The sequence below is a fragment of the Myxocyprinus asiaticus genome, chromosome 36 (genome assembly GCF_019703515.2).
Source record: "Myxocyprinus asiaticus isolate MX2 ecotype Aquarium Trade chromosome 36, UBuf_Myxa_2, whole genome shotgun sequence".
NCBI classification, from domain to species: domain Eukaryota; kingdom Metazoa; phylum Chordata; class Actinopteri; order Cypriniformes; family Catostomidae; genus Myxocyprinus; species Myxocyprinus asiaticus.
The window spans coordinates 18,225,521-18,253,121 of NC_059379.1; the positions used below are offsets into that span (position 1 = coordinate 18,225,521).

At 37.6% G+C, this 27,601-nt stretch overlaps 1 protein-coding gene across 1 annotated transcript in view; it reads left to right on the forward strand.

The window, feature by feature from the left end:
* The first annotated feature begins 7,666 nt into the window (after positions 1-7,666).
* The window catches only part of LOC127427265 (bone morphogenetic protein receptor type-1A-like), a 65,332-nt gene continuing 45,397 nt past the window's right edge, over positions 7,667-27,601 (forward strand). The window contains exons 1-2 of the mRNA XM_051674755.1: positions 7,667-7,876; positions 23,224-23,362. The gene's annotated coding sequence lies outside the window, so the exon portion shown is untranslated. The remainder of the gene's footprint in view (positions 7,877-23,223; positions 23,363-27,601) is intronic.

A 27,601-nucleotide genomic window follows, 5' to 3' on the forward strand; every position in this document is an offset into this window, starting at 1 on the left:
CATACAGTAAACAAAGAAAAGCAAAACATATATACAGAGAATCAACATTTAACCCCAACCACTACCTCTCCCCCTCCCAATCCCCATCCCCACCTTGACCTCCAACAAACATTCCTGTGGTCACACATGAGTATATACACAAATATATATATAAATATATAATATATATATATATATATATATATATATATATATATATATATATATATATATACAGTATACACACTACCAGTCAAAAGTTTTGAAAAACTCATTCTTTATTATAATTTTATTTTTTTTCACATTTTACAATAATTAAGTCATTAAAACTATGGAATAACATAAATGGAACTATGGGAATTATGTTGTGACTGAACAAAATCCAAAACAAATCAAAACTGTGTTATATTTTAGCATCTTCAAAGTACTCACCCTTTGCCTAGAATTTGCAGACATGTACTCTTGACATTTTCTCAACCAACTTCTTGAGGTATCACCCTGGGATACTTTTTAAACAGTATTGAAGGAGTTTCCATCTATATGCTGGGCACTTATTGCCTGCTTTTCTTTATTATTTGGTCCAAGTCATCAATTTCAAAAACATTTTTTTTTTAATTAAATTTTAGATTTATAATGAAATAAATTAATATGGTGGCACAATTATATTTTTATATACAAAAATAATTTCAAACATTTAAGCATACACCTTCAGATCAAAAGATTTTTAAGATCATGAGAAACATTTTAGTCAAGTGTTTCAAAACTTTTGACCGGTAGTGTGTATATATACGTATATATAAATATATATATATATATATATATATATATTATAACTATACCTCTCTCACCACTGCTCCTCCCCGAGAGCCCTCCAAGAACGGCACATAGTTGCCCCATTTCCCAACAAACGAATCTAAGTTCCCCAGTCTTCTAGATGATACTTCCTCGAAAGCCGCCACCCTCCCCATCTCCATGCACCACTCCTAAAATGGGGGTGCTCCAGCTGACTTCCATCCCCTTAAAACAATTTGTCTGGCGATCATGACACTGATTAGGACCCAATTTTTTAATGAGTTTATTCCCTATACTGATGACCGCCCCATTGCCTAAAATACAGAGTCTGGGGCAAAATTAAATTTGAGTGCCCAATACGTCACACACAAAACTCTGAACTTTCAATCAAAATTCTTGGATCTTAACGCACCACCAAAAAACATGGGTTGTGTCTCCATCTTCTGACTGGCATCGCCAGCAGGTGGGTGTGTCTTTAAGATCAAGCCTATTCAATCTAGAGGGGGTCCAACAGATGTAAAATCTTGAACTACATAAGGCGCAACCTTGCATCTCTAGATGCAGACTTGTACTTTTTTAGAATCCTAGCCCGCACTCCCTCCTCCAATACCAAGTTTAAATCTTTCTCCCATAATCTCTTGAGAGAAGTTGAAGCTCTGTCCCCCAGACTTTGAATTTGCAGGGAGTAATACACTGATGCCTCATGACCTTTTCCAAAAGCAGTAATCACCACTCCCAGAGTATCTGCCACTTTGTGGGGGTGTATGCTACTCCCAAAAATAGTAAAGAGCAGGAGGCGCAGCTGTAAATACCTAAAGAACTGAGATTTGGGAATCCCAAAATGTTGAACCAAGGATCTCAACACTCCACTCTCATATAGGTCACTGAGTGTATTAACCTCCCTCACAATCCACTCTGACCAGCAGAAAGGGGACTTATTAATACATAATTTTGGGTTCAGCCATATGCTCGAGGCAACATTTAAACAAATGTCTGAATTAAACACTCTGGACACTTTTGTCCATACCGAGTGCAAATGCGAGATAACGGATTAGTTTGAAAATTAGTTTGACTGAAAGGCTTTGCAATGGCGATATAGGGGCAAGAACTTCCTGCTCAATACAAAACCAGGGAGGGGCTCTCTCAGGTGGAAGCGACCAATGAGCCAAATGTCTGAGACCGAATGCATAATAATAAAACAAAATCTTAGGTAGGCCTAGTCCACTTTTGTCACTTGGCCTATGCAACTTACTGAAATGTAATCTGGGACGTTTACCATTCCAAATGAAGGACTTTGCTATGCTATCAAATTGCTTGAAATAAGAGAGGGGCACATCTATAGGGAGAGACTGTAGCAGGTAGTTGAATTTTGGAATACAATTCATTTTAATAACATTAACCTTCCCAATCATAGATAAATGTAATGAAGCCCACCTGCCCACATCACTCGAAAACCTTTTTATTAAAGGGTCAAAATTAACTCTAACTAAATCACACATATTTGCAAGGAATAAAATACCCAAATACTTAATGCCCAGTTTGGGCCACTGGAAGGCACCCGGCTGAAAAGCTGTTACTGGGCAGTACGCTGTCAGAGACAAAGCTTCGGATTTAGACCAATTAACTCTGTATCCCGAGAACTTAGAAAAGGAATGAATAATTCTGTGGAGGCAAGGCATAGATCTAGTAGGGTCAGAGACGAATAATAAAATATCATCTGCGTAAAGCAAAAGCTTATGTGCCACACCTCCCGCCACCACCCCTGAAAAACCATCCTCCTTTCTTATCTTGGCCGCTAATGGTTCCAGGGCAAGACAGAACAATAATGGGGAAAGAGGGCAACACTGCCAGGTGCCCCTATCCAGAGTAAAATAATCTGAAATGAATCTATTCGTTTGTACCGCCGCTACCGGGTGTCTATAAAGTAACTTAATCCAACCAATAAAAGTATTCCCGAACCCGTACATTTCCAAAATCTTAAAAAGATTATCCCATTCTACCATATCAAACGCCTTTTCGGCATCAAGTGAGATGGCAGCGACTGGAGTCTGATCATTCGCCACTGACCACATGATATTGATGAGATGTCTGATGTTATCAGAAGAGCTACGGCCCTGAATAAACCCCACCTGATCTATATGTATAAGAGATGTCATAACTTTACTTAATCGGTTAGCCAAAATTTTTGACAATATTTTAATGTCTAGCTGGATCAGGGAAATTGGACGGTAACTTTTACACTCACTTGGATCTTTGTCCTTTTTAAGAATCAGTCTGATCCAGGCTTGCATCATGATTGGCGGAAGCTTTCCATTCTTTAATGATTCCATATAAACTTCTAGCAAAATTGGAGCCAATTCTGTAACAAGATCTAAAAAACTCAGCGGCAAAGCCATCTGGCCCTGGAGCCTTGCCTGTAGGTAAGGCCTTAATTACCTCACCAAGCTCTTCCAAGGTTATCTCAGAATCAAGAGACTTTTTTTTGCTCGGCCATCAGTTTAGGAAGTTCTAATGGTTCCACAAAGTTTCTAATATCCTCATCAGTAGATGAAGACGTGGAACTATAGAGATCAAGATAGAATTCTTAAAAAGCATTATTAATATCAATGGCTGAGGTAAATATTTCACCACCAGCAGATTTCACTGAGGGAATGGTAGAAAAAGACTCTCTCTGTTTTATATATCTAGCCAGAAGTTTTCCTGCCTTGTCCCCCAACTGAAAGCATGACTGTCTTGCCCCGAACAGCCAAAACTCCACCTTCCGTGACAAAATAGTATTATATCTACATTTAAATCGGGTCAATTCTCTGTAGCCATCAGACGACATTCGGTGCTTCAGCTCTGCCTCGGCACTTTTAATATTCTCTTCCAACTCCACGAGTTCTCGTGCTCTGGATTTTTTGGTGAATGAGGCATACTGTATGATCTGGCCCCTAAGAACCGCCTTAAGTGCCTCCCAAGCCACGCCAACAGAGGATACTGAGGACCAGTTGGTCTCTCCATATAAACATTGATTTCAGCCTTTAACATTTGTTGGAATTCAGGATTTAGCAAAAGGCAAAATGGCAACTATATGATTTCCGTTTCTCCATATGTGGCAACACCTCTAAACTCACCAGGGCGTGATCTGAGATTAAAATGTTTCCAACTGAGCAATCAGCAACAGATGAAATGAGGGACTTAGATATAAAAAAAATCTATTCTAGAATAAATCTTATGGACTGATGAAAAAAAATTATAGTCCCTACCAGATGGGTTCAAAAGTCTCCAAACATCTGTAAGACCAAGATTTTTACACATCCTGTGAAGCGTCAATGTTGCTGTCTATGATCAAGGACTGAGTCCATCAAAAGATTAAAATCTCCCAATATTATATCATGAGGGGTGCCAGCGGCATGCAACATCCCTTCAAGATCTATAAAAAAGCCCTGATCATCAACATTAGGTGTATAAATATTAGGCAAAATAAGACTCTGCCCCTGGATTTTTGCTAAAACAATAATGAATCTTCCTAATTTATCTTTAATCTGTTTGAGACATTTGAATTGTAGATGCCTACTTATCAGTGTAATGACTCCCCTGCTCTTACTTGAGCCAGCACTAAAGAAAACATGTCCACCCCATATATTCCCAAATTTTTCAGCTTCCAGAGGGGAAATATGCATTTCTTGAAGAAACACTATATCGTATTTCTTACGCTTAAGAAGAGAAATGATCTTCCTTCTTTTTATGGGGTGCCCCAACCCATTCACATTCCATGTGGAGAGAGACAATCCACTCATATTAACATTTGACATTTTGACATATAAGAAAAAATAGATTGTGTGTCAAAAACAAATTATAAAGACCACATTCCAACATTAGTGCAACAATCAAACCCCAAACTTCCCCCGAACCAAAAAAAAAAAAGAAAAACATGCGCATTAACCCCGTGCACGACAGCACCAACTGGCGTCCATCCCTCTAAACTCAAACAGTCCATGTACGCCTACGAGAGCCCCCGTGACAACTTTGACGTTAGATTGCTCAAGTCCAGTGTTTCTATACAAATTTTGTGAGACAGAATTACACAACAAAAGATAATCTATAATGTCAAAGGAATGTTCAGTGAGCCAGCCCATTCGGCTGCTACATGAGTGCAACAAATGACCTAATCTCTCCAATGACTTGCAAGAAATGCTCCACAAAACAACCTCAAAACTCAAAACTCAGCACAAAAAGAAACAAAAAAGGCACTCAGTTCTTTGGACAGTCAAGTGAATGTTCAGTGAGTCGTCCACTCGGCTGCAACGTGAGTACCACAAAATAACTTAGTCCATTGACTTTATGAAGGACATCGCTTGCTAAGGGCCATGTGAATGTTTTACGGCCATCCTTAGCATCTATTCTCAATTTGGCCAGGAACATCAGTGCAAAAGCGACCTTCTGTTGATATAAGAGTTTCTTGCATTCCTCGAATCCATCACGTTTCTCTCTTGTCGAATTCGCAAAGTCTGGGAACAAGAAAATGCTGTGGTTCTTCCAAGAAAGCCTTCCTTTACTCCTCGTGTCATGTAACACGAGATCTTTATCGGATGATCTCAGAAATTTGGCCAGAATTGATCAGGGCCTGTCTCCCTCAGTGGATCGCTGAGCCAGAACCCTGTGAGCTCACTCGATTTCCAGCTTATGGTCTGTTATGTTAAGCAGACTCGGAAAGAGCCTGTCCTGGAATTTCACCATATCCTGACCATCTTCGGCCTCAGGAATTCCAACAATACGGACGTTATTCCACCGGCTACGGTTCACCATGTCCTCCAACTTCTCCCAGACACGTTCCAAATCCACCTTGGTCGCTAGTGGATTAGCAGATAATTCCCTCTCCGAAGACTCCAGATAATTGATCCGTTTCTTGACATACCCCACTCTTGTAACTACCTCAGTGAATTTCATCTCCATGGCAGTGATCGATCGACGTATTACATCAAGATCCTCCAAGTCAGCAACGACCTTCATCAGCATTGCCGACATGTTCAACATTTCTCTCTGAATTTCCCTCATTTCTCCGACCAAATCGACTCCAGGGCTCGGGGCCTCCACGGGGGTGTCAGCTTGGGCACATAAGTGTCTTTTAATGTCTCCAGAGCTCGAGGATTTTGAATTCTTTGACATATTGTCCTCCTAGAACAGTTAAGAGTCAGAATGTATCGAATCTCACCGGTTTATGACATTAATAGTGTTAAAACTAGCAAAGTGCGCAGAGCTTGCCGTTCCTACTTCCGAACCTCGCATGGCATCATGTGATTCTTATTATGATATTAAGATAACATGCTGTTTCCTAAATTAAGTAATTGGCTTTTATTTGTTATTATACTGAAGCCAAAACTGACATGGAAAAATGGTTATTATTATTAAAATAGTTTAATAAATAGTTATTAGTAGTAATTATTGTTTCAAAACTGCTTTACGGGAAATAGGGTCTTATAACGAGTGAGCAAGCAAAGAACAGTGGCAATTAAAAAATTCCCAGAGAGATACAATATGCACAGTATGACTGTAATGTATACTGTATGTTCATACCAATTTATGAGCATACAGTATATACGTTACAATAAAAAGGAAAGATGAACATTTTGAATGTTTTTCTACAATTTTCTGTGGACCCCCAAGCACCCCCTTGAGGCCCCATTGGACTGGGGGTCTCCTGTCACCAGTTCAAAAACCCCTGGTCAAACAGACCTGATTTCAGTCATAACTAAATTTTTACATGTATAGTTACAGGCTTTGCACGCCAGTGTAGTGAGCATAAGTGTAATTTTCCTTTTCAGTTTGTTTTGCCTAGTTTCTCCAAATTAATATTGCATACATGTAGAATATTCTGGCAATATTCACACAACCAGATCTTCCAAACATGTGATAGCAGTTAGTGGTTTGGAAAGATTAAGTAGTTCTGCAAGTCCCCTGATGACCTTTAGCATTCATATGTACAATTACAAATATAAATATTAAAATACTAATATAAAAAACGACATCCTTTAATATGTGTCATTTAATTTGATTAGTATTTATTAAGCACTTGTGGGTTAGCCTTCACTCAAAACTTAAAGGGATAGTTCACACAAAAATGTAAATGTTCTTATCATTTACTCACCTTCATGACATCCCAGATGTGTATGACTATCTTTCTTCAACAGAAGAAACAGAGAAACTCAAACAAATGTTTTAAGACAAATATCTCAGCTCTGTAGGCCCATACAATGCAAGTGAATGTTGACTTTTGTAGCTCCAAAAATGAAATAAAGGAAAGATAAATGTAATCCATAAGACTCCAGTGGTTCAATCCATATCTTCAGAAGTGATGTAATAGGTGTGGATGAGAAACAGATTTAAGTACTTTTTTACTCTAAATCCCCACTTTCAGATGTGAAAGTGAAACTAAACAGGCACCACATATGACTTTCAGATGTAAAAGTGAAAGTGGAGATTTAAAGCATTGTATGGACCTACAGGCTGAGATATTCTTCTAAAAATCTTCATTGTGTTCAGAGGAAGAAAGAAAGTCATACACATATGGGATGGCATGAGGGTGATTAAATTACGAGAATGTTCATTTTTGGGTGAACTGTCCCTTGTAAGTGAAAAATTACTATAGCTCTTTCTTCAGATGGACACCAGATGGCACCAACGGCTCTAATTTTTAGGTGACCCCCACCTCCCATTTATCTATCCTCTCCTCTCCATCGCGTCTCTGTAGCTTGTTTTTCACCGCGTGGGTCGGCGAATTGAACTCTCGCGTTCAAGATTGTGATTGGATGGCTGAAGCAGCGCGTTGCCGTGATTGGAGGAGTGAATCAGCGCACTGACGTGATTGGAGGAGTGAATCAGGGCTGATCGCGTTACGCTCAAGAGAGGAATGTTTCCTTACACAGAGGCATTACTAGAGAGAAAAGAAGGAAAGAGACCTCAAAACCGAAGAAAAACCTCAACGAAAGCAGGATTAATCAAATAATCTAAAACCCCATCAGAGAAGGTGTCTGTACTTCACGCTTTTAAGACCTCCGTCACGAGTCAAACAAGTCCCAATTTCAAAGATTTGGAGTTGTTTTAGTGGCTGCTTCATCAATAGGTGAGTGGGAATTCCGGATATTTGCGTGAGGATTTTCTTTCCGGTAGTAAAGTGGGGGGGGAAGTTTTTTCTCTTGCAGTGGTTTCGTTTTGCAACAAATGGTCGCTTTAAACAAACAAGACAAAAATGCAACGTATGCAATAATAACGAATTCCTACTCTACAACAGGTTGTAAATGCATATTCATGTTATGTTGCGTGCATTGCTGACAAATAAACAGCTAGCACCAGTATTGGGCCCTTCAGCTCATCCTCTGACCACATCACCCTTATATATATATATATGTTTTCCAGCCCATAAAGCTCTGTCATGTTGTATTACCATATTCTACTACAGCCATAACCAGCCAACGTATTTATTTTCTTCTGTATTGCCCTGTATTGTTTATTGTGTTTTTATGTTGTGTTGCTTTGAAAACATCTGTGTTTGTGTTCTTTTGTCACAAGTCTCGACATGCAACGTGTAAAATCATGTTGACTACCTGGTTGGTGTTATGTAGATTGCAGTGGCCTTTATCAGTAGTATTAGAAAACTGAACCCAATTAAAAACGGGTTCATTAAGGCTTTGATTAGAGAGGTGTGTTGTCTTGGCATTAACATTTAGTTTGCCCATCTGAATGTTGAGTTGTTTACATAAAGGCTGTGAGTGTACATTAATACAATATAAAATACAATATTTGTTCTGGCACTTATTAGTATCACAATTTTACAACACATTCATTTTACATGTTACAAGTAAATTGATAAATTTGTTGACGTTTTGCTATAGGCTGGCTGTTTCCTTTGTTACAACTAACTTTGTGTAATAGTTTGCTTAAGCATCATTTTGTGACACCTGGATTATTTTTACAAAGAAATTAGAATTATATAATGTTTTGGCATAATGAGGATTGTATGAACACAATTGAAAATGGCAACCAATTTCAAACGTATTCATGCTAATTAAGATAAGAGTATTTTAAAATAGGCCTATATTATATGAGTCTGCTTGGAAAAATGTTACCACAATTCAGACAGCTTCCCTTTTGAAATTACAGCACATGTTTGCTATGAGTGATCAGTGACTAATGGTCTTTTGATCTATGATGTGTATGTCTCGCACTTTCATGCTACTAATGTTTCTTACACGTTGTTTTTGATGAATGTTTAGAATGAGGTGTGGGTATAATTTTTTTTTTTTTTTTTTTTTTTTTTTTTTGTGGTCCTGACCCTCCACAACACCCAGAGAGAATGAACAGACTCCTGATTAGTCCCCAGGGCCATTAAACACAGAGACAAGGATAAATCTCCTACAAGGAGAATGGCAGCTCTGTCCATATATCTTAATTTTCCGTGGTATTGGTCTTTCAGATTTGAGAAGGGGAAAACGAAAGGAAAGCTCCAAATTAAAAACAGAAAACCCAAGAGAGGGCTGTGCTTTCTTCCTGGTTCTTCTGAGAAGCCCTCTCTTTTTTTAGTGGCAGTGTTCGGAAACACAAATAGACCTAATGCCTTGAGTTTATTTTCCCACTCTCAGTGTCATAAATATGAATAGTCTTTCACACAAGGCACTTTCAGCTTCTTATTACCTAGAGGTCTTTTCTAGAAACTACTAGTTGATTGTGGTGAACAGACCTTGTGGAAGAAAAGATTGCATTGTTAAGAGATTTGAAATAACGTGTTGGCAAGTGTGAATAATGCTAATTGAGGGCAAAGCTAGGCTGAAAAGACCATCTTTACATGGAATGTCTCTATCCATGCCTCCTGTATTGAACTGTGGACATTCCTATTGCATGCATTGTTCAAACCACCACATGCATTCTCATGTAGCCTAACATTGTGTGACACCTACAAGCCAATCATTGTGGGGATCACATATTGTTCATGGAGCAAAGCAACTAAACTTGCATTCACTATACCCTCTTCTGATATGTGTATAGTATAGTTTCCTTTAAATCCAGTGTTGTCTGAATAAAGGTATAAAAAATTTAAGGAATTTACTAGGAGTTTAGAGAGGGACTAATAATAAGCCTAAACAATGGCTCGTCTTTTTGTTTTCTTGACACAGTTAGTGTTGGATAAGAACTATTTTTGTTGTTGTATAATTACATTAATTAAATGCATGTGATCATTCAATGCATAGCCTAGATTGTATAAACTTAGACATATAATCAGGACTGTTTGCCCTGAAGCATGTTTATAAGGTCAGCCTTGCCCTTGACACAGGAATTCACCTTCACAATCTGTGTCAGATAGATTTGTCCCATGAAAGTATGCCTGTTTATTCTCACAACTCTTTGGCACCCATTTCCAGGATTATTATTATTATATATATATACTTGCATGTTTTTAAGTGCAAGGTGTGGGCTTGACAACAAAGACAACTCCACCACCACCCCTCCCACCTCTGTCTTGAAGCAAATGGACCCTTCAGTGATTTGAGTTGCTCCTGCAGCCACGGGCCAGAAAAAGGCCTGTGCTCTGTTTGTAACTAAAATAGAAGACCAGGAGTGGGAGGGGTAGAGAGAACCAAATCTAATTTTCTTCCTAAGAGCTAGGATTTCTTTATTTATATATCGTTATGGCTGTTTTTAAAGGAGAAATGGTGGCCCACTCCCTCCGTGTATGACTCGCTCTTTATTTTTCAGCCTGTGGGCCTTCGTCTGGCCCGGGAAGTGCCTCTTTTTGGAAAGGGGGGAGGAGAGGGAGAAAAAGAACAAGGGGAGAGAGAAAGAGAGTCAGGTTTCGGCCCCTGTGTGCTCTAGCTGTATCAGAGGAGAAAGCAATATCACTCCAACTAGGGCGTTCTTTTGTGCAAAGTCACTTGTAATCTTAATCACAATGTGCTCTGATTTGCTTAAGACTCAGTATCTGTTGTTTTCAAGTAAGTTTGCAGTGCTATGTTGTATTTGTAGTAGTGCTGTCAGTCAATTAAAATATTTAATAGCGATTAATCACAGGATTTTTCATTATTAATTGTGACTAATCATAGATTTCTAAAGTACTTAAATTTGACTCTATATCTAGTGCTGGGCGATATGTAAAAAATATTTGATCGATAATTGCCTTAAAAATATCGTGATATACGATTATATCGTCAACCCCCCTGCCGAGGGTCGGTGAATATTATTAGTTTATTGGTTTTGCTTTAAAAAATAAATTCATTGAAACATGAAAAACAAAAGACATTTCTAAATTCAAATTGCACTTCAAACGAAAAAAATAAATAATAAAATAACGAAGTGATCCAAAAATCTTATTAAACCACCTCCCCAAATCCAAACAACGGCCCCATTTGCCATCACGCAAGCATCCGTCAATGACAACAGGTGGAAAATCACTAATAGCCTACAGATTAAGAACTAAAGACAATTATAAATGTAAAGATGATAATAATCATCATAATAAATAAGCCTAATAAATTCCCTAGTGTTCCCAAAAATAATGCTGCCAAATGTGTGTTCTTATCGAATTTGTGTTTGTATTGCGTTTTGGTAATACAGTTAATGCTGCTTAAAGAAAATAAAATAGAACTCAATTTTAGGTTCAAGGTGAATGTATCTTGTATTATTTATGATTTAATCACTTTCTATTGTTTCTTTAATACAAAAAAATATATATGCTTTCTTAACTGCGAACAGGTCTGTGGAAATAAAGCAAACTAAACTCACAGCACCTCCCGAGATGATTGGAGATCATTTGTAGCTTTCTCATAGATAACATTATTCTTGCAAACAGTTTTCAGATGAATAAAACAGAGAAAAAAGAGTGAAAACTCTTTGCATGCGCTTGTTCCACGAGACAGGGTCATGCTGCATGCCTCTGAACAAACAGCAAATCAGACACAAGCATTGACAGATTTTAATTTGTCTGTTCTTAAAAATATAATAAAGTGTGTTTCTTCAAGCGCGTCTTTGTGACTAATTGTGACCAATTATAAGACATCGGATACTTCATATGCCACTGACTGAACCTTGGATTTAGGATGGACCCCACCGAACCTCACCGAAATGACCTGTCGGTTGAACTGCGATGCATCTCACTGATCTCTGCCTGCATCACCTTTGTCTATTGACAGTCTTGAAATGGAATACATAGACTATCATTTAATTGCCAACAAAAGCCTTCATCAGCCAACTAACAGATGTCAATGCATCTATGTAAACTTATGCAGTTCCGGGATGGACTTCAAAGACATTAGTCATTAATCTTAAAGTTCATAAAAATATATACAGTTGTGCTCAAAAGTTTGCATACCCTTGGAGAATTGGTAATATGTGTACCATTTTTAAAGAAAACATGAGTGAGCAGGCAAAACACATTTCTTTTATTTCTTATGGGATTCATATTCAACTGTAGGTTATAACAGAATGGCACAATCATAAAACAAAACGTGGCAACAAAGAAAAAAATGAAATGACCCCTGTTCAAAAGTCTGCATACCCTTAGTTCTTAATACTGTGTATTGCCCCCTTTAGCATCAATGACAGCGTGCAGTCTTTTGTAATATTTGTCTATGAGGCCCCAAATTCTTGCAGGTGGTATAGCTGCCTATTCGTCTTGGCAAAATGCCTCCTGGTCATGCAAAGTCTTTGGTCGTCTTGCATGAACCACACGTTTGAGATCTCACCAGAGTGGCTCGATGATATTAAGGTCAGGAGACTGTGATGGCCACTCCAGAACCTTCACCTTTTTCTGCTGTAACCACTGGAGGGTCAACTTGGCCTTGTGCTTAGGATCATTGTCTTGCTGGAAAGTCCAAGAGCGTCCCATGCGCAGCTTTCGTGCGGAAGAATGCAAATTGTCTGCCAGTATTTTCTGATAACATGCTGCATTCATCTTGCCATCAATTTTCACAAGATTCCCTGTGCCTTTAGAGCTCACACACCCCCAAAACATCAGTGAGCCACCACCATGCTTCACAGTGGGGATGGTATTCTTTTCACTATAGGCCTTGTTGACCCCTCTCCAAACATAGTGCTTATGGTTGTGACCATAAAGCTCTATTTTGGTCTCGTCACTCCAAATTACAGTGTGCCAGAAGCTGTGAGGCGTGTCAAGGTGTTGTCGGGCATATTGTAACCAGGCTTTTTTGTGGCATTGGTGCAGTAAAGGCTTCTTTCTGGCAACTCTACCATGCAGCTCATTTTTGTTCAAGTATCATCATATTGTGCTCCTTGAAACTACCACACCGTCTTTTTCCAGAGCAGCCTGTATCACTCCTAAGGTTACCTGTGGGGTTTTCTTTGTATCCTGAACAATTCTTCTGGCAGTTGTGGCTGAAATCTTTCTTGGTCTACCTGACCTTGGCTTGGTATTAAGAAATCCCAGAATTTTCCACTTCTTAATAAGTGATTGAACAGTACTGACTGGCATTTTCAAGGCTTTGGATATCTTTTTATATCCTTTTCCATCTTTATAAAGTTCCATTACCTTGTTACACAGGTCTTTTGACAGTTCTTTTCTGCTCCCCATGGCTCAGTATCTAGCCTGCTCAGTGCATCCACGTGAGAACTAACAAACTCATTGACTATTTATACACAGACACTAATTGCAATTTAAAAAGCCACAGGTGTTGGAAATGAACCTTTAATTGCCGTTTAAACCTGTGTGTGTCACCTTGTGTGTCTGTAACAAGGCCAAACATTCAAGGGTATGTAAACTTTTGATCAGGGCCATTTGGGTGATTTCTGTTATCATTATGATATAAAAAGGAGCCAAACAACTATGTGATGATAAATGGCTTTATATGATCACTATCCTTAAATAAAAGAATTTTTTTGCATGATCAGTCATATTTTCAAAATCAATGCCAAAATTTCACAATTTTTGCCAGGGTATGCAAACTTTTGAGCACAACTGTGGGTGTATATATAATATATATATATATTTATTTATTTTATTTTTTTTTACAACACCGGACCTTAACGCTTACTTAATTTACACATTTTAAACCATGACCTGCACTGCACACAAATAACTAATATTGGCATTATATTCATGTTGTTTAGCCAGAGGGGAACTGGCCCCCACAGTGAGCCTGGTTTCTCCCAAGGTTATTTTTCTCCATTAACCAACATCTTATGGAGTTTTGTGTCCCTTGCCACAGTCACCTTCAGCTTGCTCACTGGGGATCTAAATACAATTATTATTTAATTATAAAATTTGTATACACTATTTACAATCATATTTAATCAAACTACACAATGATCACTCTAAGATTTTATAGATATTAGTTTCAATTTTGTTAATGCATGATTTCCTGTAAAGCTGCTTTGAAATGATTTGTGTTGTGAAAAGCAGTATACAAATAAAAATGGGTTGACTTGAAATGACTTGATAGCATTTCTTGTCATGTGTCACTCCGAGATGTCTTACAGGTCGCATGCCTGCTGCGGGTAGATGAGCACAATTACCCGTGCATGAAATACATTTGGCAAGGAGCTTGCGGACTAGATTCAGCCTTGTTGCATTTGGCGGGTGCTAGTTTCACACCCTGGTCACTGTTTAATATATTTGGCGACTTCCCAGATCCATGGTTTTGCCATTTCCAGATATTGTTGATCATCGTCTGTCAATTGAGTGTCGCCTGTCACCCAGCCCTAATATCTAGTTCTTTTCCTGTCAAAATGCCTTTAGTTCCTTCTTAGAAAAGGAAGCAATATGGAAAACAAAATGTTCCACAACAAAAAGACTTAAATGCACTAAAAAAGTCCCTAGTGTTGTCAAAAGTACCGGTACTTTGGTACCAAGTTAATACTGAAATAAAAAAAGATGTAACGATACCAGTAATTCTACAGTACCAGTAGTACCGAGCACTGACTCAATCCGGGTCTTACTGACACACGACTGCTTTCAAATGCTCACATGCTTATTTGAGCGTGTCCTCTGTTGCTCCTTTTACACTGAAATGCACAACTAATCAAATTAAAATCGTGATATGTCCTAGTGTGATTATTAAACTGCGAAATGCTGCAATCTTAGTCTGTATGAGCTGCATGAGCTTTAAATGAATGTGTGAAGCAGACGGCTCATACACTGGAAACTCCACAGACTATGAGAATCAATTGCATTGTATGATAGATGACAGAGCAGAGCACTAATCCATTCTGAAGCATTATTTTTATATAATTAAATCACAGCATTTGCACTTTAACGATCACACTGGGCCATGTAGCGAACTGTTTATCTGGAGAAGTTAAACTTCCGTCAAAAATACACGTCAAAATAAAACCACGATTCATTATAAAAGCTAAACGTCTGAAATTGAAGAAATGACAAAAGAAATATATTATAACTGTATAGTAAATGTAATCCTTGCTGTAGAAATAATAATAATTATTATTATTATTTCTGCAGTGAAATAATAATAAATAATGATTGTAATAATAATAAAAATTAAGCAATATATCACAAGCAAGAGTGCTTTTGTTCTGAATAAAAGTTTGTTAAAAATGCAATGGTATGTTGATAAGTAATTGTTTTATTTTTTCCTTGTTAAGAGTTTTTAAAAGTTTAAGGAAACATGTTTGATTGGACACCATTTTGATAATGAAACTTTAAAACATGGAATTCTGGATAAGTATATATATATATATATATATATATATATATATATATATAATATAATATATATATATTTATATATATATATATTTTTTAAAGGATTTGGGGAAAAAATAAAATGGATTTCAGTTGGGCCCTGCTTAAAAACAAACAAGTGTTAGAAACACTTGAAGGAAACATGCATATCTTGTAATTTATTTATTGTCCAATAGCACCTTATCATATTAGCACATTATTTCTGTTGTTTCGAAACTGTTATCGAGCACCGTGAAATTTCACTGGTATCTGTACCGACTACTGAAATTTTGGTACCGTGACAACAATAAAAGCACCAATTCAAATAACATTTAAAGGTTTTCCAAAATGGGAGGTTGACTAATTGAAAAAAACTAGGTTAAGTTTTTATTGCAATGGGCATTAAATCTCTTAAACTGTGTATAGCCACGATTAATATTGGGGAGGATGAGAGATCCTCCCCAATATTAATCGTGGCTATCCACTTTGCTACAGCAATCATGAAGACGCATTCACATGATTATCATCGGTCTGAACTCCACATGAAAAGCGCTTGCAGAGAACGTCATCTTCTGCTTTTGATGCTGGCACTATCCATCTAATGATACTTTATCTGAATTGTCTGGTGTAAGACGGAAACTCAACACTGCACCAGGAAAACACTGAAGCTTCACTCCAGTGAGTCATGTGAATGCAGCTTTTCACAAGTCCCATCTGGGTTTGTTTAAATTTAAATACGGTTAATAGAACCTTTCTTTATCACTTGATCATTGACACGTAATCACTGGTGTGTGTGTTTATGATGTGTATGTCAATGTAATGTCCCCGGAGACATCGCAAAAGTTCCGCCTATTCCAAACAGTGTTCAACTCACACGGAGCTGAATGAAATGTCAAATCAGTATATGTGTTAATTGTGATTAAGAAAAATTAACACAATAAACATTTTTAATTAATCAAATGCATTAACGCATTAATTTTGAAAGCTCTAAATGTATTGCAACTTGTTGACTGCTAAATATTGTGTTTGAATGCAGTACCTTCATAGGAGGGTGTTCAGTTGTATTTTGTTGTAATAAGATGCGGTAGTGAAAAGCCAGAGGAGGGTAGTTTCACAGCCTTGAATGGCAGCTGAAATTAAGTCTGGGGAGATTTTTATCACTCTCTTCGGTAACAGTGTGCCTGTTTATTTCCCTTTTTACTTAAGGGAAGGGTGGAGCACACATCCCAGCTTGGTGAATCTTTTCTCACTAAATGTTATCTTTAAACCTTAATGAATGGCAAGGTTGCAAATGGCCTGTAATGCTGCTGGCAAGTGAAGAATGATTCTTTTAAGAATCCCAGAGAAAGGGCAGAGGATGCTGAGAAGCAGAATTGCTTAGGTTGGAATAACACAAAAAATCTAGCCCATCTTCCATGCAGTTGGTTGAGTTCGTCAGTTCAGTTTTAATTAATTACAACTGCCCTACAAAGCCAAAACATGGAAGCTATGCCAACACTGAAGTGGAGAAAAATGGCTTAAACGTTTTTGATTGTCTCACTCCATTTTTAATGAAACTGAGCATAGTTGAGTCGAACCAATCTTTCAATGGAAAGATCATAGTCTAAGAGACCCAATTTCATTTTTGAAAAATGTGTAGTTGCTGCATTTGTAAAGAGCATAAGCGTTTCAAATAATGTTTTGGCATGTGCTTTTACTAATTACTGTCTAAGATTTTCTGTGTTTGAAATCCACATGTAAATCACCCCTTAAGCCTTTACAAAGCAGAATACCCTCATGTTGATATAAAGCTCTATGTAATACTTTTTTCCATGTCATTCTCTTTATCTCTCTCTGGATAGGAAATGCCATGTCTTTCAGGAGCGTTTTGTTGGAGGGTGCAGTTGTGAGCACATTGAACAATAGAGGAGAGTTGGTTTCAGTTAGCAGAGCGTGCAAAGTAGGCTACACACACTTTCATTATTGGCAGTATCAAGATCTCCCAATGTTTAGCTCCTCCATATGCATCTATTGCTACTTCATTATACAAGCGTCATACAGGTATTGACATAATAAGAAGTGTGTTGGCTTAATAGCGCTTGCCACTATGTTGCCAGTGCGGCATCTTGGTCTCTCTTTTTTCTTTTCTTATACTTGCTCTTCTTTTTATAATGTTGTGATTATGTGTGAATTCGTTGTTTTTCCATTGCTTCATATGTTCATTGTTTTTGACTTTTATTTTAGAAAGATCTTCGCAAATTGAACGATTTCTTCATACTTCGGAACACACTGCATTGACTGTTAACTGGATGGCTTCTGTCTGCATACTTTATTTGCAGTACAGTTTGTCAGATCTGAGATGTGTGTTTGGCTTTGACACAGACCCACTCAACTATGAAATAGTGCATTTCCACAAACTCTCCCTGCCTGAACTTTGCGTGTGCTCATAGCATTGCTGAACCTGAACAAAACCCTCCATAAAAAGCATTAATTAGCACTGAGCCCTTCAGCAAGTCCAGCCACCACAGTTAAAAGGATAGTTCACCCAAAAATGAAAATTCTCTCATTATTTACTCACCCTCATGATATCCCAGCTGTGTATGACTTTCTTTCTTCACCAGAACACATTTGAAGAAAAAACAGAAAAATATCTTGGTTCAGTAGGTCCTTAAAATGCAAGTGAATGGAGATTTCTCTTTTGAAACTCCAAAAATCACAGACAGTCAGCATAAACATCATCGATATGATGTTATATTATGTTATATTGTCTTCTAAAATGACACGATCACTTTTGGTGCGAAAAAAGATGAATATTTAAGTACTTTTTAACTATAGTCCAACGCTTCACGAGAGGGTGGAGTCCAAGCGGTCTTGTGTCATGTATTTGCGTTGCCATGGATACTCCACTCGGTTGAGACATCCAGGATGAGCACACAAGTGCACCATTGTGAGTAGAGAAACAGATAAATACAGATCTAAACCAAAACCAACCAAGATACTGTACAGCGTTCCTCCCACTCAATTGTAAACAGCGCTGCTCTTCCGGCTGTGACGCACTTGCGTCAGTTCTCGCGTGTTTCAAATGCCAATGTGATTATGTCACACATGCGTACCGCTGCTCACCAAAAGCATGAATTAGAGTTTAAAAAAGTACTTCAATATTTAAAGTGATTGTGTCGCTTTAGAAGACATTAACAGCTGGTGTCGTGTGGATGAAGTTTATGCTGACTGTCTGTGATTTTTGGAGCTTGAAAAGAGAAATCTCCATTCACTTGCATTTTAAGGACCTACTGAGCTAACGTATTTGTCTATTTTTCTTCAAATGTGTTCTGGTGAAGAAAGAAAGTCCTACACAGCTGGGATATCATGAAGGTGTGTAAATGAGAGAATTTTCATTTTTGGGTGAACTATCCCTTTAAAGAAGCAGGGTGTAAATAATGTATTTATAGAGGTCGAACGCTTGTAGAACTGGAATGAGAGTAGAAAACAAATATGGAGACTTTATCTCAGTCAGATTAAAGTTGGATTATTTCACCCCAGTTAACTTAAATTGTAAAGTAGTAAAGAAACCTGCTTTTTATTATCTCTAATTTAGCTTCTCAATTTTTCATTATGTAATGTTATTTAAAATTTGCATTTGACTAAATTTGGTGAGCAGATTTGAGTATAAAAGCCTAGAGTTGAATGTCTTAAACAGCACCCTGAGCTAATAGCCTACATATTGTGTTTTCTCTTTCAGTGCCGTAACCCAAATGAATGGTCAATGGCTGGTTATAATTCAATGACTTCCTCCATAATAGGTCTCTGCTTTGTAGAGGAAATGAGTAAGAGTTCCTAAATGGTGAATATGAACAGATGTGTTACATGGTGATATTGTTCATCATCATTCAACTATTGTGAGCTCAGGGTTAATTATTTATTATGCCTTTCATCTTCAGGCTTTGTCCAGTCACACCTCTTTATGGACCGATTTACCTTGGTGTTCTGGCACAACTGGGAACTAAATGAGACATATGGTTGTTAAACTCACATAAAACTCCCTGTTGGCAAAGAGTTTACAGTCAGGCTTGGTATTAACATTTGATAATTTCAAACAAAATTTTGCTGTATTCTCATGGAGTGGTGATTTTGAACAGGTTAAGCCTTTGATTTTGACAGTAAACAATTTTAATGTCGTCTCACAAAACTGAAGATCCTGAACTCCTCAAAGCTAAATCGTGACTGAATATTCTCTCCTAGCTTCCTCTCTTATAAAGTATCACAAACATTAATGGATATCACAACCACAATGTAAAAAGAAAGAGTGGGTGCTTTGTAGCTCTTTGAAGGCTGTGAGCACAGTTGAGCTCTCCCTCAAGGCATCTGTGTTCCCATACCCAGCGCCTCAGTGAACCACATTAATCTTCTCATTTCATGGGCTTTAATTTCAATTAGCTATGGCTGATCATTCGCTTTGATCGTATTAGTTTCCCCTCAGAGCCCCAATTGCTTTTTACACACCCTCATACTTTTCTGTTGGTTTTACTAAACCCTCTGGGATTAGAAGTTGTGATGGAATCTTCAAATGTTTGATTTTCACTTCCTACAGCTGTCCCCCATCTTTCATCTATGGGGTTCTCGCTCTCTATATCTCTCTGCACTCAGAAAACAATGTCAAAAATCATGCTGTGCATTAGACTGATGTTTCCAGTCTAGTGTTTGTTGTGAAGATCTGTTTGTGCATGCACAGTCCACTCTGATTGAAAACAGCAAGTTACTTTCCTTACTAGAAGTAGATTTGTGATGGGGCTTATAAAAGAAAGTGCTCCACAAATTCTCAACTATAGGCATCTGGGGAGAAATCAACATTCCAGGACTTGGGAAATCCAGGGAAATGGGTTGTAATCCCCTTATTTTTTTTTTTTTTTTTTTTTTTAGTGAGGGCAGTAGGGTCAACTCCTGGTACCTGTGTGGATCTGAATGTCTCAGGCTTGGTGACTCTCTGTCTGAGGAGCATTTCTGACCTGCATGGGGCACTAATCGACACACAGACTACATTTACATGGACACCAGAAAGCTGTTTAAGGCTCAAAATCGGTGTATGGGTTTCATGAGCTGTGTTCACAGTTTTCTCTTTACTCCCGTGTAAATGCTGTTCGGTCAGTGAGCAGCTTTCTCCGCGGCAACATAATTTTTCCATGCCGCTTCTGTAAATATCAAACATGGGATCTGAGGAAGAGATTAGATATTAGCTTAGCTATTTTACTCTCTGTTTCTTCCCTTTATTTCCAGATATTCCAGAGTTGTTGCTATGTTTGTTTCCTTCAGTTTGTCGCGACCTGCAGCGGAATTGCGCTACAATAATGGGGTTTCCCTCTTCCATAAAACTCTGAGATTCCTCCAATGTATGAGTGCATGTGCACGAACATGAATGGCAGTCGGTATTTTACATTAGTGTGTATAAATGGGTATAGTTTATGTGATTTTCCCACTGTACTTCCAAAAATGTTGAATTCTTTCTGCTGTGTTGATTTGTTTTTGGGCTCCATCCTATGATGTTTGTTATCCAGTCTTTTTATGGTTCGAACACTGTTAGAAACCGATTAGATTGCTGCTTATGCGTTTACATGACCACAATAAGCCGTGTTCTTTGGGAGAAATCTAGGTGTGTTAAACCACTTTCTCTTAATAGCTTAAAGGAATAGTTCACCCAAAAATGAAAATTCTCTCATCATTTACTCACCTTCATGCCATCCCAGATGTGTATAACTTTCTTTCATATGCTGAACTCAAATGAAGATTTCTAGAAGAATTTCTCAGCTCTTTTGGTCAATACAATGCAAGTGAATGGGTGCCAACATTCTGAAGCTCCAAAAATCACATAAATCAGCATAAAAGTAATCCAGACTACTCCAGAGGTTAAATCAGTATATTCAGAAGTGATATGATAAGTGTATGTGAGAAACAATTCATTTTCACCCTCTTCTTCTTCGTGTTTTTGGTGATTTGCATTCTTAATGCATATTAAGAACTACTGGGCAGGGAGAAATATTTCAAGCAAAAAAGTTCTTAAATATTGATCTTTTTCTCACCCACACCTATCATATCACTTCGGAAAATATGGATTAAAATACTGGAGTCATATGGATTACTTTTATTATGTGCTTTTTGGAGCGTCAAAATTTTGGCATCCACTCACTTGCATTGTATGGACCTACAGAGCTGAAATAGTCTTCTAAAAATCATAATTTTTAGTTCTGTAGAAGAAAGAAAGTCATACACATCTAGGATGGCATGAGGGTGAGCAAATTATGAGAGAACTTTCATTTTTGTTAACATGACATTTCAGAATGCCGCTTTCCGAAGAAAAAAAAACCCTGGAATAAACTGTTTTCTTAATTACATGTAAACATGGTCAAAGTTGCTGTTCATTTTAATACCGGGAGAAAGGCTCTTTCGGTAAAAAAAATAGGATCTCCTATGTAAAAGGCTGATTTCACCTCTCTTCCTTTGGCATCATATCGGCTAACTTAGTACTCACTCTGCATTGGCAAACAGTGCTGCAGTGTTATTTAGTGTCAGTTTTTTGCATCTTTTGGAAGGTGTCTACATTTAGCAATGTTTTGCCATCAACCTTTTTGAAACACGTGAGAAGTACTTTGTTTTTTGTTTTTGTTTTTTTTCTGACAATTTCTTTCTCAACTCAACATTCAAGTGATAATACATCCAACCTCACTTACATCTGAAATGTAATCATGAAAATAATTTTACTGTTTTGGTTGGCAGCATGGCATTTTGTTTTCACTTTCTTAGTAGTTTAAATGTAACGTACAAAGCTTTGTCATCAACATTAATTTTAATACTTTGACAACATTTCACATAATACTTCAGATACAAAAATTTGGCCTATTTCTTGCAAAACCACAATTTGGCAGCAGTTTAATAGTGACACACTGAAAGTGTCCACTTGCAACTTATCTTAAATCATGAAAACAACCCAAGACCCTGACAATTCACCTCTTTAAATTATTTATTATTTTCAGCTAAACTTTTACAATGGAAAAACAGGGGCTCAGCTCTCTTAAATTTGGGATACAACCAGATAATGCTAGTTCACGTGGTACTAGATTAGAACTTTTTGTTGCTGAATTTATATCAGTGTTGCACAAGTCAAAGAAAGTTATATGAATTGCATTTTTCATTCCTGATGGGCTAATTTATTTTTGTACTATGGTAATAGCAATTTGTTTTAGTTGTGACGCTAATAAAGAACCTTCCTCCTACTTCCAGAAGAGGTCGTGTATTGCAGTTTATCTCTTTAATCAGGTGTGCTGGCAAAACACCTCACTTCTATTTCTCTTTATGTCTGTTCTTAGATTCATGTACAGGCTCTGAAGGTACATGGTAAATAGTGGACAGACCTCTCACTGGTTAAATGCAAGTTAGGTTTTGTATTTGATAACCAGATGTCATCTTACAGTAGAAGTTATAAATTGTCATGATAACATGGTCTCACAATAACAGTTGAATCTACTCAAACCCTATTGAAATGGGCTTAACTCACTCTACTTATGCCACATTAGTGTTGTCTAAACCCTAAACTTCAGTAAGTTCAAAAGAAGGAACTCTCAAAAACAGTTTTTGGAGATTTGCAGAAACACATAAAGTGTATCATAAAGTTTGCAGATTTTTGCTATTTCTTTTTTCTGATGTTCTTTTTTTAATGCAGTAGTGGGCACTTGATAGTGATGATCTCATAAATGCAATATTTTTCTCAAATTTGTTTCCCACCAGATAATATAATCATAGTTTTCTCGTTTTCTTTGTAGGTTTTTTAGTGAGTTTGTGGCTTTTGCCCAGTGATACCACTCCAGAGAGAAGTCTCTCAATGCTGATCCTCATGAGGCTGATTAGACATACTGTGGTACCCCAGATCATTATGTTTTGCCACACGTGCTACCCTGTGAGGTAAGAGCTTTACTTGTTTTGTGCTGACCCTGGTATGATGCTGATAAATCTGCGAGATGTACTTTATTTCCTCTTCTTTAAGAGTGAATTTATCTTCTGTTCCATCCAACTTTTTCATTTCATCTGTGTGCTTTAAAAAATTATACTTTATTCTTTAGTGAATCGGGGGACTGTTGTATTTCCCAAAAGCCTTCCCAAGCATAGCTGAATGCTTTTTTAAATTAAACTGCTGGTAAGTGATTGGAATGCTCTGCTCTCAGTTGCCGGAGGGTCACCTCATTTTCAGAGTCTCACTGCATAGCCAACTGCATTAGTCTCTGAATCTGACTGCTGCAATTTTTCTTTACCTCCCCTGCCTTTGACTGTATTTTTGAAGGGAGAGAGAGCATGCAGCAACCCTGATTACCAAAGCCCAGAGATTAGACAGAGACAGACCTATGCAATCAATGGGTTTCCTGTCTCATAATTATTGGCGCTTGATTGGTCTGTCAGAGACCAGATCCCCCTGCAGCCCACCTCCACCGATTCTACTCTACATTAATGACCCACTGACATATGATAGCTGTGTTTACATGCAGAACTCCATGCATGCATGATCGCCCTTGGAGCCAGTGTGCTGGGATTATCTTAGGTACATAAGGGCTTTAATTTTGATTAGATTTTAGTTGAGATGTTGATCAGAGCCATAGTTCAATCAGACCGTGATGTAGTGAGCTGGATGTTGGGATGTTTACATGGGGCTGGTGGGATGGCTGGCTGGAGGGAGGGGCTGTTCCACTCAATTGCAGCCACATGTTTGTAAAGGATGTGGAGCTGAACGAGGCTGTGTGATCTGCCAGACTTTAAACAGGGCCCTTGCCTGAGGGCAGCTCTGAAGTTTTCCAGCGTGTTGCTCCAGCCTCTTCGTTACTGTGGTTTCTGGGTAAACACATTGCCCTGTCGCTGTACAATCTCGCATTTATAAACTGTACTCGCACAGGCGAAGATTGCCATACAGCCGCTCAGACAAATCTGTTCTTGTACTGACTTAAACCAACACACACACACAGACCACACACGTAAACCCTTGTTAAGTTGAGATGGAGCATGGAATATTTAATGTGCTGGTAAACATTTGCAAAGAGCAGAGCCAGGAAAACTTTCAAACATGCACATACAGCTTGACGGAAATTGACATTGAACTAATTTTGATTTTAGTCTATAACATTTTGACCACCTATTTTATGTGATCTGTTTGTCTATTGCAGGGGTCGGCATCCTTTTTGACAGAGTGACATTTTTTTTATTTTCCCCACATAGGTGGGGGGGCTGTTTATAAATATATTCTATTTATTAAACCTCTGATAATCTTCTTATCAGCTGTCTTTTCTTCGGCTTTCTATCTTGTTTCTGAACAGCAATCTATATCGAGCAATTCTGTGATTTGGCGGCTAAAAACAGCCATTTGGCTTAATATTTCTGTTTAGGAGCCAATGGCTCCTAAGTAATTTTTTTTTGTCTAGAGCCCTGCTCATCATGGCTGCTTGGGACAAAAACCCTGATTAACATATTAAATATACCTTTTATTGTGTGTCATTTGCCGTCAGGTTAAGACGCAGTGTGACTAGCTGCCATCAGCCTCCTCTGTAAGGCTATAAGGCTGGGCATAGAAATGCATATTCTCCGACTACAAACTCATCTCATCAGACATATTTAGTAAGTTCTGTTCTCTGGTTTGTGTGCAGCTGTGTTGTGTTCTGTTGTTAATATCGCTGTGGTGGGCCTGTTTTTAGATAAACAAAACGAGTTTTCACTTGAACGCCCCATTTTGCAACAAATACTGCTCTCGTGCAGTCTCATGAACACGCAGAGGAGAGCAATGGTCGGTCAACAGTTTCACTTTATAATAAAATAGATTTTGGTTTGTTTCTCACCAAACCTCATCGAATGCATCGTATACATTCATAACAATAATGAGTCTCATGGAATTATTTATTAGACTTCTAAATTATATTTTTACATAATTTATTAAGTAAAAAAAATTATATTGAGAAGTGACATCACTGACCACAAAGGTTTTTCACAGTTTCGTTTTGTTAAGAAAAAGAAAGAAAGCCTAATGGGGTTATAACAACACAGAGGAGAGATTAAACTACTGAGTCTAATGGATTACTTTAATGTTGCCTTAATCTGCTTTTTGGAGCTTAAAAGGTCTGGCCACCATTCACTTGCACTGAAATGACCTACAGAGCAGACATATTCTTCTAAAAACCTTTGTTTGTATTCTGCAGAAGAAAGAAAGTCATACACAGCTTAGATGGCATGTGGGTGAGTAAGTGATGAGAGAATTTTCATATTTAAATTAACTATCCCTGTAAAATATATGCGTATAACATGCTGGATGAAGCTGAGCAACAATCATATTATCTAGGTCAGTAAATCGACTGTGCAAAAATGGAACTGGAGCAATTTCACTCAGACTAAAGTGTTTGCATGCCATTTTAAAAAGACTGGGGAAATTATTGTTTTATTCTGACTGAAATCAAACTTTTTAAGTGCATTTAAACTTACTGAGCATTGGATCTAAGATCAAAGTGTCCAAATGTCACACACTATCTTTGAGTGAAGTTTTCAGAACAAAGGCTTTTACTGCTCTTCCTGCTGCTCTAATTAGGCAAACACAGCGTAAAGTTGTAAAATGACAAATGTTTAGTAGGTAAACAGATTGGCCTATTTACGTTGTGGCTTTTTGAAAAAATGGGAGAGGTTTTGCATTGGTTGACTTTGGAATAAAGACTATAATGATGGCACTGTGTCAGAGCTAGTCTTGTGCAAAAATATTTAAAAGGGTCGAGTACTCTTAAAAGTGTGTTATTATAATTCTGATTATCTGGAGCTGCTGATTACAGGTTTTTTCCTGATCAGATTCATTCTTGCTGGAAGTCCAACAATCCTTCTGCTCCGCTCCCATAGAGAATAAATTTAAAAACGCCTGCTCATCACCTTCAGTGGAAATTCATATTCATGAGAAGGAACGCGTCCATCCAATCACTGCATTGCCTTATGTGTGACAATGCATTACAGCAGTGAATTCAAAAGCCAGTTACGGACATGTCAGCTGTTCCGGTCCAGCCTAAGTTCAACAGCACTCGTGAAGCAGATATGAGATGGGCTTTTGCGGCAAACACCATGGTAAGATCGAAATCACTTGTCAGAATGCACCGCAGTATGGACACACATTTTCCATCACATATTCTCCGTACATCTGATCATGGACAGGAAAACACGATGGCATGTTAAAAAACAAAAGCCAAAAAAAAATAAAAAAGAGAGAAACTCAATGTCGTGTCAACTCTCTTTTTAATATCTTTTACATTGTGTGGAAGTTATGGGCATTTAGGCCTACAGGGCTTACCAGCGTTATGTCGTCATGACAACAAAGTTGGAATACTGGATAACTTTACATACTAGGTTAGTAAGCTATTTTATTCACACTAGAGCTATGTTAGCACATTATGTTTAAGTATTGTGGCTAAACTTAAAACAGTGTGTATTTAATGTTTTTTTGTATTGGACACATTTACTTTCATTATATGTGCCTTACTGAACATGTTATTTTTCTTTAGAAAAAGAGGGATGAGTCTAAATTATTTTCTGTGCTAATCAACATGCCATAATTGCTGTGAGTAGCTTTACTTGTATTAAACCCAAAGCATTCCTTGTAAGAATAAATACATTTATGTTAAAGGGTTAGTTTACTCACCCTCATGCCATCCCAGGTGTGCAGAATACATCTGAAGAAAAATATCTCAGCTCAGTAGGTCCTTAAAATGCAAGTGGATGTTGATCCAACCTTTTTGAAGTTCTAAAAAGCACAGATAGTCTGCAAAAACATCATCCATATGACTCCTATGGTTAAATTAATGTCTTCTAAAGCTTTTTGATTGCTTTTGATGCAAAAAAAGATCAATATTTATGTAGGGCTGGGCGATATGTCTTAAACAATCTTTATATTTTTCAGCCTATTGATGATTTTCGATATACGTATATCTCGATAATTATGTTTTTGCTCTAAAATGGCTCAAAAGTGTTATTGTTTTTTATCAGAGGAACCATCATTTCATCCAGACAGCCATTGTAGCCAAGTAGATTTAATATTTTAAAGACATTAAAATATAATAATTAGTTTTTAATTAAATAAACACAAGGGAGAATGAAATTCAGTCATTTTCATTGATATGCACTTTATATTTATATTTC